The following is an 18214-nucleotide window of genomic DNA, read 5'->3' on the forward strand; positions in this document are numbered from 1 at the left end:
TGCATCAAGCACCAGAATGAAGTACTTAAGGCTGATCCAGACAAGTAAAGGGTGTAAATAAGAAGAGCCTTACTGTGGAAGGGAGAAGCATATTTGGTTTATTTTCTTTGTTTTTTCAGTTGGTCTCCATATCCAGAGCATTTGCAAACACAAAGGCCCTAGTGGTGTCAATTTTTTCTTATTATCAGTACATAAACCCACAATTACACATTCATTATGAGTCACTACACACTGCTGCATGAACAAATGTAGTTAGACATTGTTCTCTGAAAAGGGAAAAATGCACCCACAGCTATTTCTAGCCCACTTAAGGAGGCCCACTGAATAAATGTCTATGTATGTTTAGATCAGCAAAGACCCTTACAAGGCAGCAAATCCTTAAAGTCAACAGAAGTGTGAGCTGGTAGCTACTGTAATTGCGAGCAGTGAGTCATGTTAACCGAGAAATGGTGAAATATGGCCTGTTTTATTATTATTATGAGGGCTATGGCTAGATTCAACTGAAGAATATAGGACTCACGGGAAGCCGCATAAACACTGACATAATCAAGTATTGGTTTTAATACAGATTCATAAATTTTAATAGGTGTCGAGTTGTAAGGCAGATAATATATGACCAAAATCTGAATAAAGTATCTAGAAAAAAAAGCATTCCAGAAGGACTGCAAATATAACATGATACAGTGCAACGCCACTGAGGACTGCAGCTTTTTTGGGACAAGAGCAGTGAGCAAAGGGGCACACAAAGCATTCCAGGCACTGCCTTTGAGGGGCTGGCCTGCCCCTGAAAGCCTTCTGTCTTCAGAGAAAGCTTCCTTGAAATGGTTAACTAAAGCTAGCAGAGGAACATGAGCCATAAACATACCGAGTGTATTTTTCACAAGATTTCTTCTTTCTCCTACAAAGAAATAAGGATTATTAGGTTGGAGGATTTGCTGAAGGAAGAGATGGAGCCTTGCTCCAGTAAGCTGAAGGCTGGGCTTTGTCCAGAGAAGCAGTTTTGTGTGCATCTATTAGCTGTGGTTCCCCAGTCACCAGCAAAGCATCACACAGTGTGCATGGAGCACCCCTGTAAAAGGCAGTAGAAGGAGCACAGATCATCTCACCCTCAGCTTTAGGGGTGGCTTTCTAGCTCTGCAGTCAACACATGCAATGAGTGGGCTAGAGAAAGATTCAAACAGTGGCAGCCCATACTGGATAATGACTAGGGGGGAAAATAGCCTGAATGACCCCTGCAGCAGCAAATTTTGCATTGTGGATTACAGAAAGGAAGCACCTAGGAGGCTGCAGCTTCTTCCTGGCGCTCACACAGAAGAATGCAAGGCAGGGGCCCCTTTCCTTTTCTGCTCCATGGTTGCTCTGCTTGCCTTGAAGCCCCTCCTCAATGCTGCAGTGTGCTGGCCCTGAGCCGCTCGCTGCTTCCCCACAGGCAACTACAACTGCAGTTGCAGGATGGAGGGTGTCTTGCCAATTGTGAAATATTATATTCTGACTTTATGCAGCCTCTCCATGTGAAATAAAAATGCATGCAATCAGCAAGCAGAATGGTTAATAAAATGAAAAAAAACGGAGGGAGTCTAAAGAGACAGAAATTCTAACCTTGTTGAGATCAGTGGCAGAATTCCCACTTTTTTCAGTGAGCCAAAATTTCACCCTAGGTATTCATAACCCATTTAAGCTATGTTTTAGATAGTTTGGCAATTTCTACAGCACTTCTTGCCATGTGTATAACTTCAAGATTTTTATTCAACTGATTATGCTTGAGCCCTTTTACTTTGGTTACGTATCAATTCCCGTCTAAAAATTATTACTGCATGGCACAAATTACAGTTTTTCCTAAGAAGTACTATTTTCTTGGTGCTTGGAAGAGGTAACATAGGTTTTAAGAGGTTCCAAAGGATCTAAGAAGTTGATACCCCAGAGTCATCATTACACAACCAAGGGCTTCTGTCTGGTCTCATGGAGTCAGCTGCCCTTTGCCTGCCCCAGAGTAACCATTATTGTCCCCACGCAGGGCGTCCCTGACACACTGAGATCCCGCTTGTTACATGGCAGCTCCACTGCAGTCTTCCGCCTTTGCTGCTTCCCCCTCAAGGCACTGTAAAGACCCATCAAAGCCCAGAAATGATGCTGCAACTTCCCTCTGATAGAAAATTTTTCTATTTTGATCAATGTCAAAGACAGACCTGACACAGTGACCTGTCCATGCACAAAGCTTTTCATGCACTGTGACAATTTGGTGTATCTGCTTTTTTGAGCTCTGCTGGCGCTCAAGAACATCAAAAGCTAAGTTTCAGGACAGAAAAGAGAAAGAGACAGGGATTTCTGGAAGTCATCTGGACCTATACAAGTCCCACAGCATATTAACTAAAAAGCAACCCAACTTTTATAGAAAATGATGCTTCCCAGCCTCAGAAAGCTTGGCTGGAAACAGCATCTAGGAGAAAAACTGAGTCAAGTTACCTGATCCATTTTGCAATCCATCATGTGCCATGGTGCTTGTCTTCAGTACAAAATTACCCTTCATCTCAGACTGGGAATGGTTAGCAACCTTTGTTCAAACTGAGCAGGAGCAAATAATTCATATCCAAGCTTGTGTTCTTTTAATAACTGGGTCTGTTTGATGAATTTGCCTACTTTGGACAGTGCTTTCATCATTTTTCACTTCAGACTCTCTGTGAAACAACCCTATATGTTATACTCTTAAGGAGAGACAACCTTATAATTTATACCAGTTAAATATATATTACAGTACCTTATAGCTAACATAAGCCTTTTGTTTTCCCTCAGAACACTACAGCAAGCCATATTATGAGTCAATAAAATCTGCTGCCTTTTCCCCTTGTTCAACTGCATACACTTGGGGCCTGGGGCAGTGCCAAAAAAAATCAACACATACCAATGGAGGTCATAAAGAAAAAAGTCTTGACATCTTCTCCTGCCACTCATTTTAGCATAGTTAGTCTGGCTGGACACATAATTTACTTTTTCAGATAATGAGCTAGTTGATTACTGTTGCTTACCTCTTAGCAGATATTTTGGTCAAGTTTCTGAATTCTCTGAGCTGATACTTCTATTGTATGAATACTTATTGGGTTAAAAAATATCAGTAATAAAAAAGGGCATTTTTTCCCCTTTCTTAATTTGTCTGGAAGTGAGAATTAGGCCCTCTAAAGCTCATTCTTCAGGGAAAATTGAGGGGGGAAAAGACAGCAAACAGTAGAAAGTTTCAACCCTGCAGGGATTTCTTATTGAAAGTCCACAAGAAATAGCATCATTTAATTTAGGACTAAAGGAAAATCTCTTACACAAAACATATGTTCCTTGCCTAAACCACAGCATTTATTAAAAGTTGCCAACCACAGCTCATAGTGTATGTGCTTACTTTTATGGAACACCACTTCGTCACACAAGGCTGTGCTTTTGTAAGCAGACTGTCAACACAAAAAGAATATTCACTTCTGAATTTCATTTTCCAGACTGTTCATACTACAACTACTCAGAAATTAACCAACTCTGTTCACGCTGGAGATGCTAGCAAACCTTGTATGTTCAACAGAAGCTGTTCAAGGGCTTAGCCAAGGATGAGAAGCAGTCAAGAGAACTGGATCTGATCTGGGACTGATTCCTGCTTTTCAACACTTCATAAGAAAACACTGAAATTTCGGTGTTTGACCAAAACAACTCATTTAACATCTCCTGAAGTCAAACTCAAAAGCCCATATATCCCCTGAACTCAAGAGCCCATATACTCTAATTCATATCTGCACATCTAATTAGCAAAAAAAGCCCATTGAAAACTAAGTATAAATAACACTCTGGAAAGGTAGGCACTAAAGTGCATCTTCTAAATGCTCCTCTGAATCATGGCTACAATAAGAAACCATAAGAAGAACCACAGGAAACATGATAATACCTCTAAATAAATATGACAAAAACTCTAAAATAATATAATTTACAATTTTACAGTTTGGGGAAATAACACACAATCATTTAAAGTGTTATATATTATCAAATCCAGCAAATCCTCTTCTCCCAGCAGTGGCCTTACAGTACACTATATTTATAATATCTGGTTATAAGATCTGATTCTGCAACAGAGCTACTGCACAGCTGCCCACATCACAGAGTGTGTACAAATGACCTTGCTAAGCACAGCTCCCCTGTCAGCTTGCCAGCACTTGCTGGATTTTCCTGTGGGCCCAGACCCATCCTGTCACTGTGATACTCCTCCCATTAACTGGGTTGGAACACATCCATGCTCACAGAAAAGTTCAAGCAGAAGCAGGCCTTAAGTTTGCAATACACTTTATCAATATTTCCTTTAAAAAACAAACCCTCATGAAAATGCAGAAAAAGTTATTTTGATATGGTCTGAATGTCAATAGAATAACTTCATTGCTTCCTTTTGAAAATGTGGCTTGGTGAGATTTTTTTAGGCTGTGCTTTCACAAACAGTCCAGGTAGTGGGGAGCGAGCATTTTGTTACCCATTTCCTGGGTTTACTTTCCTTCCCAGTTTCCTTGTATTAATACCCCCAGTTGTACCCACTACTCTGAAGAAGTTAAAAGTGGGTGTTTCCCTCTGCTTCTTTTGGAAGTGAACTCAAGCCCTTAAAGCACAAACCAGCACAGACACCAAAAGCCCCGAGCACAAAAAAACCACCCGTTTCCTGATTGAGGGATAGTTGCTCACTTTGACAACTGTCGAGGTCATTTTGGACACTTTATATTTTCTCTTTGCATTTTGTATCACTTGTACAGAAGAACACATGAGGAGCCACAGATGTGGTGCAGCTCTTTTCCAGCCAAGCAACAGGGACCACTCAAAGGGATGGGGATGCCTTCACCACACCAGACATAAGGGGTGGCATCCCCAAGGTGATGAATGCAGGTCCCTTGTCATGCTGCAGCCTCTATGAGATTGAAAACCTGTTCCAAGAAGGCTCTTCCATAATTAAAGTCTGCAATACCATTGAGAGAGGGGGTAAATGACTTTTTTTGTCCAGAAGAGCTGAGTGTAAAACAAAACACAGGTTTTTAGCAGCTAGAGCAAACTGCTGCTGTTGTGAATAGCCACATGAAGGGCACCACACTGATCTGCAAGACTATCTTGAATTAATTTATACCCCAGGGCATCCATTGCTCATAGCACTGTGATTACTTTGGAGGGGGCACCATGTTATTCAGTTGACACACACTTATCTTGGAGCATTCTTTGACTGCTCCTCAGATGATTAAACTCCCTCAAGGATATTGCTGCTTCCATAAAAGACATCTGCTAGGAGGGCAATGCGAGGGAGGTATGAAGCCGGCCAGGGTTCTTCTGTGCCAAAGACACCAAATGCCAAAATCATCTTGGGTTGTCTGAATAAACCAGGACCTGAATGATTGCACAAGATAATTTTCTCTTAATAAATAATGATTTTCCCATTAACTAGTCAATGTAGGCTTTTGAATAACAAGTCTCTACATGCATTTGCTGTTCTAAATTTGCTGCATGTCATTAAAAATGTTGAGGAAGCATAGTCCTCTTTTTCCTCTCCCTATTTTCTCTCCAGTTGCTGTCAATCCTTACAGATTCTTGGCAGCTGGCTCCTATCCATACAAGTACCAAGTACAGCTAAGCTAACTGAAACATTACCTTCAAATGAGAGAACAGAGGAAATAGTAGAAAAACCTATTTTGACTTTTCTGTGTTTCAAAGAGCTTTGGCTTAGTTTGAAAGAGATGTAAATTCTTGGTTTGTTTTACAAGTAAAAATGTTTTAATCTGTTTTTCTTCCAATCATGTGGCCAAACAAATATCATTAGTCCCACCAGGACACCCATGGCTGTTCACAAACTGAGGCATATTTGGTACACTCCTTCAGGAGTGGGATCTCATGACTTTTATATCCCAAGACCTTCCTACAAGTTTACTGCTATAGGTAGCAAAGAGAAAATTTAACCTGGTCCAAGGATGGGTTTTATGCAGTGTCCTTCTGAAAGGTGCCATTGCTGGAGGAAGCTGAGGACAATCCTGGGGAAGAGAGGGTCCCTCTGGGCTTGAGTCAGCATATCCAGACCTGCAATGACCCACCATTCCCTCATTCCCTCTCTGCCTCCAAGTGCCCAGGGGTGCTGCTGCTTCCCATCCTTGCTCTCAGCCTGGTGTGCTGCTTCCTGATGTGTTTCTGCACTTGCAGCATTTTGGGGTTGCTGCAAAAGTCCAAGGGGGCTTAAAGCCTGATAAAACTTTGCTGCCTGTTTGATGGGCAGTTTGCCACATATCTTCAAAACATTTTCATCAGATATCCAAATATCATTGGTTCTAGGAAAGTGTGGGTGTGTCTGTCCTCAGGCAGGCAAGTGAGAAGTGTCTGATCAACATTAGCCTGCTTCCTTGCTGGTCTAGCAGCAGCCAGAGAAGACTTGCAGAAATTACTCACTGGGTGATGCTGTGCAACTTAAAGCAAATTTGGGTATTGCCTTTTGCTACGTGGAAAAACTGGAACATTCAACCTAATTAATCATTCAGAAAAAAAAGTTCTACTGTCTTCTGGTAGAAAGCAAAGAATTCATATTGAATAAAATTTAGATGTTTCTAAGAAAAATGAAAACACAGTTTCAAACAGGACAAGAAATGTTTGGAAAGAATGATACCAGCTTGATATTTTTTTACTCGCCCTAGCAAATAATTCAGTGAAAACCACTGAGAGAACTCTTTAAAAGTACCTGCAACTTTTATTCTGCTGTAATCAATTGCCACATGAGAAAGCAGAGTTTCTTGGTCCAGAATATCATAGTGATAGAAAATAAACTCTGTTTTTCACTAGTAATCAGTATAGGATTTTTAGGGCTACATTTCAGTTATTCATTCTCCCTGAACAGTACCATTATGGTTAACCTTTTCACCCAATTTATTGTTTTTCCTGTGTTCCTGAATTCTCCTGTGTTGTAGAATAAGAGTTATCAACCAGATTTGAAGACTGGTTGTTTATAGGATTGGGTTAATTGTGGAAGAACAAATTCTATAGTTAAAATGCCAACACCTGAAGAAGGCCTTGGAGATACATGAGCTGCTGCTATTCCTCTGGAGCAGTATGGACCTATCCCTTCCCAGTCATTTTCTTGCTGCTTTCAGTAAGGGTGCAACTTGGGCATTGCTTGGCACACCTTATGGCAGCAGACTCCTGAGGAAGAGGATTGTTATGGCATGTGGCTGCAAGGATATGCTTACTGGATCCTGGTGGACACAGGTTTGGACATCTGCAGGCCGGCAAATGCCTTGATCTTCAGTAAGCTGTTCTGATGTTACCTGGAGTTGCAGTTTCTGGTGACATTACTACTCCTGATGTAGGAGCTGCCATGACAGTGGAAAGGGAGAGTGGTGAAAATCTAATGGAAAAACCACAGTTTGTCCAGAGAAAGAGTCTTCAGCATTGAGATTTTCAAGCCATGAGTCTTTTCCATTCTTCATTGATCAAACTAGGCACAGGACACATGCAGCACTTTGTCCAAAAAGCTCTCCTGAGACACAGAAGTGCCTTTTATGTTAGTTCCAATTATGTTGGCAGTACATGGCGTTCATGAGCAACAAGATTGCTGTAGGACAAGAAATGCTTTTAATGAAAGTATTTAGTCCCTGAAGCAATTGTTTTGTGATTGCTTGGCAAGGACATCTCTGCCCCTGAGCTTTCCACTGGAAGGCAGAAACAATTCTGATATGAGTGGTAAATACCCTGCTGTAAAAGACTTGACTTTTTCTTAGTTTTTAGGGATCCTGTGCTTTCAAAGTAAGCAATGTGTCATTAATAATCTTGTGACACACAGAAGAACTGGGAACAAAACAATCTTTATTTTCTGGCTGTAGGAATGTGACATTCTTCTGGGTGAGGTTACAGCCAGTTACACTTTATCCAGTGGCTCTTACAGTTATTATAAAGCTTTATCCTTGCTATCATCAAAATGGTGCTGAATTAATTTTTTCCTATTCTCACAGTGTTGCAGCCAAGACCCCTATCATTCTGCCAGACACGCTGGAATTGTATTGTGTGGTTTAAAGCAGATTCTGTGAGAACCTTTAGCCCACACAGAAAATTTTGCTTAGATTTATTCCAGTATAAACCAAAACCACAGTTCAAAAAAAACAGAGTATGGAGTTGCATGTTTGCAAACTGAGCACAATGTACATCTGTTTACAAAGTATATTTTAAAAAATTCCTATCATTTTACTGAGGCTATATTTACAGGCCACCAGGCACTTTCCTCTCTCCTGAGAGTTTGAAGATAGACTTCAAATGATCCTTAGCTTTACAAGGCATAAAAATAAATTTGGAGCTAATATGGGCAGATTCCTGGCAGGATTTTCCTTCACTCTGCCCTACGTAACTATGAGTGTAAGCCAGGGCTAATGTTTTTGGCTGTGAAAAAGAGAGCTTATGAAAACAGCACCACAATGTTTTGTTCAGGGTGTGTGGCCACAGTCAAGCTAAAAGAATAGCACCAGTATTATTACAATAAGCTGTCTATACAAAGAATTTGCTGAAGTAAAATGGTAATTTTTTAAGAGTTAATATTTGCAGTAGGACTGGTCTATATGTTCAAGAATATTTATTGCACAAGATGAGAAAATGAAGGATCAACTATTCTTAAGGATTTCTGAATGTTACAGTCAAATTCCCATCTCTGCTTGTGTATGAACTTTTTCTAACAGAAGAGAGGAAGGCAGGATCTCTCCTTTTGCAGGTCGAAATTCTGCCATTTTGCTGTAAGTAGGACACACTGATACCCCCAGTTAAGACAACTTCCTCTAATCTTAATGGGACTGGTAGCCCAGATTTGTGAGTGCCAACATTCCTACTTCATTCATGTCCTCTTATCAGTTCAGGTAGTTGTATTTTGCTTGGCACTTAAGAAGTTCTAAAGAGCAGATTCCAAGTCTACTCTTTTAACCTTGCACACCTTCTTCCTCTCTCTGAACTGCCAAAATGGAGATCTGGAAATTGAATTGGTTTCTCTGTGCATTTAAAAACAAAGCACACACAGGAAACAATTTCTGGGGAATTGGTAATAGACAAAAAGCGTCTGAAAGAATGCACTGGAACCTCTCCTGTTTTAAATATTTCCACTCACCAGGTGTCCTTACCCACACATCATTTGGTGGAATGAAGCTTGATCCTGCATACTAGATAACAAATCACTTGCAGATATCCTTTATTTCATGCAGTGCTTGAGCATCCAGCTGGACATTCCTCCCAGGAATATATCTGAGTACAGTTCGCTTCAAGTCCACAGCAGGTTCTCACCCTTTTGTCTTTGTCTTTCATCACTTTGTCTTCTCTTAAAAAAACTTAATTAATATTGCGAAGGATTTTCCAAATGTGTGTTTTCATTTCTCTCTCTCCCCTCCTCCAGAAGTTATGCCTTTTGTCTTCAGAGAAGATTCAAATTGCAAGAAATGGAAGGAAAAAAATTCTGCCAACACCTTCAGAAGGGGGATTGGCCTCACTGGAAATGGCATGAGGATAAAGCAGAGCAGAGCAATGCTGTACAGAAGTCAAGGTTTCCTTGCTCTTCTGCCTTTTGCCATCATGGTCGGCACCTACACTGGGAGAACAGCAGCTCCAGGAAGAGAAATGTGGCATTTGCAGGGAGGGTTTCAACATCTCATAGCGGTCTCTGCTTTATAGTTTGTTTCCTTATTTGTTCAAATCTCTCCAATAGCAGATGATTGTAAATAAGCATCAAACCGACTTCACCAGTGCTCACCCACCACCACCAGGTCAGTGCTTATCTTTGTCCCTTGTCTTGAATTTGGCTGCTTGCTGCTGCCACTGCTCCACCTGCTCCACCTGCAGTCTGTGCTGCTGAAACCTCCTTTATGTCTGTTTGATTTCATATCTCTCACACTATCAAAAACTGTTGCCTTGCTTATTTTATCTCCAGGTTTGAATTAGCTGATGCATCATTTGCTGTTCAGTAACTTCTGCAAGTATCCTAGAGCAGAATGCATGTAGCTGGAACAAAACTGGATGAAAAAAAAGATCAAAAATCTTTCATGGCTGCAATTTCACTTTTTGCCAAAACTTGGGTGGCGAGCTGTGAAAAGGGGCTTTTCCTCCTAAGAAGAGAGTCCAGATGTAGATAACATAGAAAGGAACTGCCTTCAATGAATTCAGGTTAATTGCAGGAAAGTGGAATATAATTGCTGATGAACAGGTAAGGACAAAACAAGAGAAGAATTAAAGAGCATTTTTTAATTACTTGATCATGAAGACAAAATAGCATGAAAAATCTGGAATTTGCTGTTTTTCACAGAGAGGCCACATACCTATGAAACACACGAATTTCTGTTTTGGTCATCATTATGGAACTGTCAGGTTTTTCAGATGGGTTCTTTCACCTGTAGAATCAGTTCCAGGTCATTACAGGGTAAGGTGTGGGTGCTGTACAATGTGTTCTAAGAAATACATGACAATTGCTTTGACTTCATTTGCAAGACAAAAAAGGGTGCAAAAATCTTTGTTCACTGAAGTTAAAATCCAGAAAGCTACAGATTTCTTCATGCACAAAGAACCATTGTGCGCTTTTTACTCAAAACGACTTATTTCAGATAAAATGGAAGCATGTGAGAAAGAACAAACGTCAGAGGCCTCAAGAGGGAGTTCAGTTCACTCATTTCTTTTGGAACAGGCTGTCTCAGCTCTTTGCACAGCGCACCAAACAAGCAGACTCCATGTTTCATTAAAAGCCTCAAGGGAGACAAGGCAAAAGATGAGCAATGGTGAACAAAGCCCCACTGTGCACAGTATATCTTACATACTAAAGGGGATAAGAGACATTGCCTCAAAAAGGTCACAGTCACAAAAGATGTATAGCTACAGAAGTCTTCTTGCAGCATAAGGCATCAGATGTTTTTCCAACAAAAATAAGCATTTTTTTCTCAAAAAACATCCTGTCTACCCAGATGTGGTGAAAAAAAAAAAAAGAAAAAAGGAATGTAATCCAGCTCTTATGGAAGAAAATTCTGTACAGTGTTCATCAGGCAATAAAAAAAATTCCATTACAACAGAGTTCTGATATCTGTACATCTTCTCTGGGATGTTCTCCTCCTCATTCTTTATGTTGATTCTGCAGTAATGCCCTTATTCTGTCATTTTGTGCTATACGTTTCTCTTTTTACAGCTTTGAACAATATGTTCTCATCCAAAATGTTCTTATGGCTGTACTGAATAGGTGATGAAATAGCTAAGTATTCTCTTTTCAGATCAAGTGTTTGAATACTTGATTTACCAATCATGGTAGATAGATAGATAGATAGATAGATAGATAGATAGATAGATAGATAGATAGATAGATAGATAGATAGATAGATAGATAGATAGATAGATAGATAGATAGATAGATAGATAGATAGATAGATAGATAGATAGATAGATGTAGAAACATGATTTTTAATAGATATCACTAAAAAAGCAATTTTAAAACACTAACTTCAAAGTGGAGAAATGAAAAGCTAAGGCTTGGAGAGCAACATAATTTAATCTGTGTTTTTCATTATTATTTTATTCTTATGCTCTGGGACTGTAGGGACATATTTCAAGGAACTCCTCAATACAGAAGCACTAATTCAAAATGTCACCATAGAAGAACACTGCAAAAGTCACAGACATTTTATTCTCTGGATTAGAATTCAAAGGAAATACCTAATATCTGTAGATTGCAGAGGCAGTGGTTAAAGGCTTGAGCTCTCTCAGGTAAAACAGCTTGCTTAAAAAAAAGTAATTGGCATGAATCTAGATTTTATAAAAAATATCCATCCATATTATTTTGCAAGAATTCCACATGAATTCACCTTCAGATAATGGAAAATTTTCTAAAAAGTCCAAGGTACCTGAAAATCAGTTCTATGTACAATATGGCCTCAGCAGTTCCAAAGTGGCCTATACTTCCATGGAGTTTTACGTCCTGGAAGAGTCCAGAAAATTTTTAGAAATTATGAGACATTCTTGACTCTGTGTCCCAAGAGTACACAGAATACACATTGCCAGGACAATGCTATTGTCCTGGCAATGTTACTAAGCATTTTATTTAGTCTGTCTTAAGGAACCCCAGGCGAAGCCTGCCCGTTTATGTGGTGACACACATAGGAAAACTCCTCAAGACAATTAAAAAATATCTCATCTTCTTGAATGACTAGGAAGAATACAATACTCTGAATACAACAGCCCATATGAAAAATTTGGATATCACAATAAATAAACTAATGGTGCAATGGAATTTCTTAATTAAATTAAATTAAATTATATTAAATTAAAATTAATTCATTTAAATGGATAAAACCTGGAGCTGTTGGTACTTCCTTTGCTAAGTGTGTAGGCTGGAAGCCTGATTTGATACTGTTGAGGTGGCTTTTAGGTCCCTCTCCGACATTTCAAAGCCTTGGTAGAGTAGTTTATTCAAGTCAGCTAAAAACCAACACCCAAAGAAGCAGCCAATCGGTACAAACAGTTCAAGCTGTGGTACAGCCAGCTGCAAATGCTGGGTGCAGAGATTCTATGTGGGACCATTAACTAAGAAGTTTACAGTATTTTCATTAAGCCAGAAAAATCTGTTAACTTTGATTTTCTGAAAATGTTTCTTGAAGATGTTGTTTTGAGTGTAGTTTTGAGATGACTGAACCATGGAAATTACTTTGAATGACAGCAGTACTACACCCACCAGTATCATGATTCAAGAGCAGTCAACAATTGCATTGGTCACAAGACAGTTCACTCTGGAAATAAACCAAATCACCACATGAACCTTATTAAATTTTAAAATGTAGAACATCAGTTTGAAATTTTTGCACAACAGCAGACATGATCAACCTGAGATGACTATTGACCGCAGAACCTGATGGAAAGCCTATTGTGTGCTCTCAAACAGGAATACTTGAAAAAAAAGGTCAAACCAGGTTCTCAGTTGGAGGTTTGGTTTTCCAATTTAAGAATTTTCCGGAGTAGTATTCCCAAGGTTAGCACCAGCCATTCTGAATCACAGCCTCAAGCCTAAGGCTGTGTTAGGCTCTGGCTACAAAATGCCTTGGAAACTTCTTCTCTTCAACATCGAGTAAACAAGTGCTGTGAAGGCCAGACCACCTTCCCCTTCATAACCCCCTTTTCTGTCTCTTTCAGACTCTGTTCATTAGAGATTTCATGTGTTTAACCATCTGATGAATCATAGCTTTTATGCAGTATCAGATCCAGACGTTACTGGGATCCTGCCTGCAACTAATGACTAAAAGGGTATTTTGTAAAACTGAAGAGGGCCTCATGTGGCAGAGTCACAGAGTCTGGAGCATTAGCAGGTATTGAGCACAAGGGCTATCTTTCGCTCTATAAAAAGTTCTGGCTCATGCATATGCACACCAGTACTACAGATATTATTTTGTTTCTTCTTTTTTTTTTTTTTTTGGGGAAACTCTTTTCACTTTACAGCCATGCAAGCTGCAACAAAGCTCTGCTCACATAACAATCCAGCTGCATCCCACTATGACAGTAATCCAAAAATCTAAGACCTCAAAACTTCAAGAGTCCTTGCCAGATTTTCCCTCACCCTTCCTGGGTTAGCGCTGCAGCCAGTTAAAACCACATTGAAATTACCTTTTAAACATGCCCTTAGGCAAAGAGCTAAAGCAAAAGTTTGGCAAAGCTCATCCAAAGCTCATGTTCTTAATGCTCTAATGCCGTATTATTACTACTCACTGAAAAGCTTAATGCATTTAAACTCAGCCCTCATGCCAAAATACACTGACGCTATTTAAGAGTTTGCCATATAATTTGAACTGATTGTGTATTTATTGTTGGAGTAGTCTCAGACTGTAAAGCCTCCTGGTTTCCTCAGAAGCACTTACCCCTCTCAAGATCTGATAGTCTCTTCCTACACAATCGTTATTCACAGCAGACTTCAGGGAATTCTTTATTTAATAGAGAATATTTATATTTCTCCTGCCTTCCATCACTAAAGTTTTAAATCTAGGGTTCAGAGATTTTCTGCTAAAAAAAGTAACAACAATCTGCTGCAGCAAAAGATCTCAGATTCTCCTGTATCAATACACTTCACCCTGGCATACCCTAAGGAGCAAAAGTGCCTGAACAACTGCATTTTGGGTGTGTCTATACATGCACTGGGAAAAGATGATCCCCTTTCCTTGTGGAAGCTGTTAAAACCAGTGTGAGGTGCAACAAATACGTTATAGGGATACTTCTATAATTCCTGATGCCATTTTAAGTTTGAAGGATAGATACTGAGAAACTGAGAAAATGTCAATGGCCAGCCATTCTTTCAAGAAGAAATCCACAATCCAGACATCTGAAATAGGAACGTGCATACTCAAGATAAGAACATGCAACAGAAGTCTTGGTATCTGTGTGAATAATTTTTTTTTTTTAGCCTATCACTTAAATTCCTCCTTGCCCTCATTTTAGTACATTTTTACTTCTTTTACTTCTTTTTACTTCTGAGGCAAATTCACAGTTGGTAGCAGGATGCAGTCACAGAAAGATGCACTTCTTGCAGCAGTTTTAATACATTAAATGCCAAAAAATACCACCTATACCCTCAAATTCCATTTGGGTAATTTGTCCAGTGACAATAGCTCCTACCAAACCATTCAGTCGACCTAGTCTCTCAAAAAAGTGCTTCTCTCCTCTTCCTTAGTTTTCCCTTTTACTATCCCTGCATATACTTCACAACACCCAAGAATTGCTAACTACCGGATGTCTTTTCCCCATCTGCTTTTAGGAAATGCTTCCTTTTGCTAAATTATGAGCTCATCTACTTGAAATACCCAAAAGTAACCTGACTTGAAATAACATGGAAACACACCAGTGCCTTTATCATGGAGATGAAGATAACTCTGATATGGTACAGACAGAGCTGCTCAATACTGGATCTTCTCTGCCTGCTTGGAAAACCCCCTTTGGCAGTGTGTTGAGGGAGAGAGGTATGGGCTGGGCTGCAGTCAGGGAGAGCAGAGCAGGTCTCAAGTGCCCCCAGTGAGTTCCTGCAGAGGTGACTGGCAGCAGGGAGAAATGTGCTCTGTTACACCACAGCTCTCCAGCTGGCCTCCGTGCAGGAAGGCCAAAACAAGCATTTGACCCTCTGTGTATTTAACAGGATCTGTGCCAGGAAAAGAAGAGCCCACACACAGTCTTGCAAATTTATCAAGTATCTTTCCATAAGTTAGAAACAGTGAGTCTTTCTTGGGTGACAACTGTGCCTATGTTGTAAATCATCTCTTCCACAACTGAAGATGGTACAGAATTCACATTTCTTTTTATTTTTCCTTTCAGGCTTTTGGTTCTGTACCCTGCACATGGCCAGATCACAAGCAGCTGCAGAGTCACCAAATCAGATCTTACTAACTGAGATGATTTTTCTATAATATTATCCATCAAGCATCATGTCCCTTGTGCAAAAGTGAGACTAAAAAGAGTTAAACACTGAGGTCTTTAATTTCTCTGGATATCCCACTGATGTCAAAGTAAAATACATCTGCAGGCTAAATGGGAGGTACTTATGTATTTGAAGAGAATAGTGCTACTGAGGATATGGGAGGCACGAAAAGAAACAAGACAGAAACCAAAACATACTGAATCATGCTGGTCAATTAAAGACTACATCACTGTCACCCAAATGGAGGGCAGCAGGAATCCATGAAACTCTCAGCTTTCACCATATTTAATCAGGGGTATTTCACAATGAAGGCTTCTGTAGGGATCTGTGGTGAATCTGGAGCCACCCACACATCAAATATTTTGTTTGTTTTAAACTGACATGCTCCTTTCCTGGACTGATAAATGAACAGGAGATGGAAGTGAAAGGGAATAAATAAATCTCACATGTAGAAATAAATACATTTTCATCTTCATAACATCAGGAAAAGAGTTCTTGCCAAACTCTGAAAAGTGGGATGGCAACTGTGTGTTGTTTTATCATCTGAAGTTCAGGGAGATGACTTTCATTGGAAAAATAAATCAACATTGTCACAGAGTCTCTTTCAGCTTGATTTCTTGGCACTATACCAGCCAATACAAATTCACTTATGATATCAATGCTCAAAAGTCAGAGGCCAAGAGCTGCAAGAACAGCCAAGAGATAGTATTTCTTTAACATTTGGAAGTAAAGAACTACACATTTTCTTAAATGGCTTTTATCAAACAGAACTGTGAAGAGGGACTTGTGTCCCTCTTTGCACCCAGACACCCCACTCTGCTGAATGCCTCTAGTATTGTATAGTTTTGTAACCTGTAGGCTGGGAATCTCAGCACCTCCGCTGCCTGGAAGATACTTTTACTAACTCCTTAGTAAGGCAGCTTTGAGTGTAGTGGAAAGTTGTCATCCAAAGAACAACAGCACTCTGTGGATGAATCCTTACATATCTCTGGATCTTACAGCAGAAGCTGCTGCTGCTGCCTGGCCTGGATAACTCAACCTTGGTAAATGTTTTTCTGTGACCTCAAAAAAATTTCGTATGTTCTTTAAAAGAGAAAGAAAATTACATTGAACAAGTGTGTTAATACATCTGCTTTTAAATAGGCAAGGTCTGAAGAAAAGACCTAGACCATTTTCATGAGACTGTGATGATGACCTTATCATCACAGAGTTTTTACTAGTCCATTCTCTGCATTCAATGTGATTAATAAATTCCTCCTTTAGTGATTACCAATTCAGATCCTATGTTTTAAGTTTCTCTTTCCTTTGACAGATTTTTCATGAAAAGCAAGTCATACCAATGTTTCCCTAAGGAGATTTTCATTCCTATTTCTTTACCTCCAGACCATTCTATGCAGTGTTTTGAGTTTCAGTGAATCATAAGAAAAGGAGGGATGGGATCTGCCATCTGGAAATAATTATGAAAACCTATTGTACTGCATAAATATGCTTCTTTTTTTCCTTGCTAATTCTAACACAAAGCAGTGATACTGAAACAGATGCCAGACTAAACAGTGGAGAAAACAATGCAAACATGAACTTTGCCACCAGCAACTTCAGTATTCAGCTTGGTTATAAAGGAAAGCACAAGCTGGAGTGCATGAATATTCTGAGGTGGGTGAAATTGTCTGTTACAGAAAATAAAAAGTAGTTTAGGTAGGGTGTTGGGGTTTTTTTCATTTTTTTTGTTAATGTCAGCAAAATTTGATATCATTGAGAACTAGCTGGACTAAAGCTGCTGAAGTGCAAAATCACAGCAGAAAGGTTTAGTTTCTCAAAAAGCTCTAGGAAAATACGCATCTCTAGCACAGAGGAAGTCAAAAGGAAATCAGCTACAAAGAATGTCTGCTCTATTTCCTCTGAGACAAAGGTATTTCTATCTCCAGAAAAGGTGAAACAATCACAGCTTGCCTTGGGCCCCAGCTCTCTCAGCCAGCTCTTTTTTGGGTTTTGTAATATATTTGTTATTGTTGTTGGGATTTGAGTGATCTGGCACTATGATCAGTCTCCTTTTAAAAGGATTTATTTTTTATCCAAAAAATCACTGATTCTAAGTTTAGCTGGGAATATGGCATTGGATTGCTTGACCTTGAATTAATTGAATTCAATTATTATTGAATAATTCTTTTGTGTCCTAGAAATTCAAACAACATTTTGCATATATTGTCTGGCTCCTTTATTCTTGATTCAATCAAAACCAAGCCACCAAAATTATCAACAGCCTTCTAAGGCTGATGACACAGCAGTCCAAAGCACAGACCAGGGCTCACAGTGTTCAGTACAAAGAGGTACCCACCTGGAAGACTTTATAGTCATTGCATGCAAGTGGAAATGCACAGAGAGGGTGGTGAGAGAAAAACTAAAGATCTGCTCTAGGTACAATCAGCTCACCAGGTAGACAGGTAAAAACACAAGGCTTTTAAGTACTCCTTCCATTTGACATCTAATTTTTGTTCACACTAAGTAACCTTCACCTTGCTGTTTCTCTTACAGATGCAGAGGTGATCTTACTGGTACAGAGGTGTAGGCGCAGCTGGCAGGCAGAAGGCTGGATTAACTTCTAATTTTCCCTTCATGCTTTTTCTTCAGCCTCCCTCTCTATCTCCAGATTTCTGCCTCTTCCGTTACCTTTCTCAGCCCTGTAACTCCATGAGACCTGATGATGCCCTGAAAGTGTGGTGAGCCCTAGTAAAATAAGTTTACCAGTATTTATTAACTGTGTCTGTGCTTCTAGCTGTGGCACACCTCGTTTGT

This window comes from Camarhynchus parvulus, chromosome 3 (genome assembly GCF_901933205.1).
Source record: "Camarhynchus parvulus chromosome 3, STF_HiC, whole genome shotgun sequence".
Taxonomy (NCBI): domain Eukaryota; kingdom Metazoa; phylum Chordata; class Aves; order Passeriformes; family Thraupidae; genus Camarhynchus; species Camarhynchus parvulus.